The sequence below is a fragment of the Arachis ipaensis genome, chromosome B7 (assembly GCF_059453495.1).
Source record: "Arachis ipaensis isolate K30076 ecotype BB chromosome B7, ASM5945349v1, whole genome shotgun sequence".
NCBI lineage: Eukaryota > Viridiplantae > Streptophyta > Magnoliopsida > Fabales > Fabaceae > Arachis > Arachis ipaensis.
Genome location: NC_142442.1, coordinates 85,159,307 through 85,160,217, shown reverse-complemented (window position 1 = coordinate 85,160,217; position 911 = coordinate 85,159,307). Strand labels below are relative to the sequence as shown.

General features: G+C 40.6%; 1 non-coding gene across 1 annotated transcript; it reads left to right on the top strand.

Moving 5' to 3' along the window:
• Positions 1–275: 275 nt before the first annotated feature.
• Positions 276–383, top strand: LOC148553223 (small nucleolar RNA R71). Its single transcript, XR_015893864.1, has one exon. It is a non-coding gene; the product is annotated as a small nucleolar RNA R71 (small nucleolar RNA).
• The last annotated feature ends 528 nt before the right edge of the window (positions 384–911 follow it).

Genomic DNA, 911 nt, shown 5'->3' with positions numbered 1-911 from the left:
ATCATATTGACTTGCTGAGTCAATATTTTATTCTGAGCCAATATGGCATTCAGAGTATCAATTTCAAGAACTCCCTTCTTCATAGGCGTCCCATTACTCACAGGATTCCTCTCAGAAGTGTACATGAACTGGTTATTAGCAACCATGTCAATGAGTTCTTGAGCTTCTGCAGGCATTTTCTTTAAGTGAATGGATCCACCTGCAGAGGTATCCAATGACATTTTAGCTAATTCAGACAGACCATCATAGAATATGTCCAGGATGGTCCATTCTGAAAGCATGTCAGAAGGATACTTTTTGGTCAGTCCTTTGTATCTCTCCCAAGCTTCATAGAGGGATTCACCTTCTTTCTTTCTGAAGGTCTGAACATCCACTCTAAGCTTACTCAGCTTTTGAGGAGGAAAGAACTTGGCTAAGAAAGCCTTGACCAGCTTATTCCAAGAGTTCAGGCTATCCTTAGGTTGAGAGTCCAACCATATTCTAGCTCTGTCTCTTACAGCAAAAGGGAAAAGCATGAGCCTGTAGACTTCAGGATCTACTCCATTTGTCTTAACAGTATCACAGATCTGCAAGAATTCAGTTAAGAACTGAAAAGGATCTTCAGATGGAAGTCCATGAAACTTGCAGTTCTGCTGCATCAGAGAAACTAGCTGAGGTTTCAGCTCAAAATTGTTTGCTCCAATGGTAGGGATGGAGATGCTTCTTCCATGTAAATTAGAATTAGGTGCAGTAAAGTCACCAAGCATCCTCCTTGCATTATTATTATTTTTGGCTGCCATCTCCTCTTCCTGTTCGAAAATTTCTGAAAGGTGCTTGCTGGATTGTTGTAATTTAGCTTCTCTTAGTTTCCTCTTCAGAGTCCTTTCAGGTTCTGGATTTGCTTCAACAAGAATTTTCTTGTCCTTGCTCCT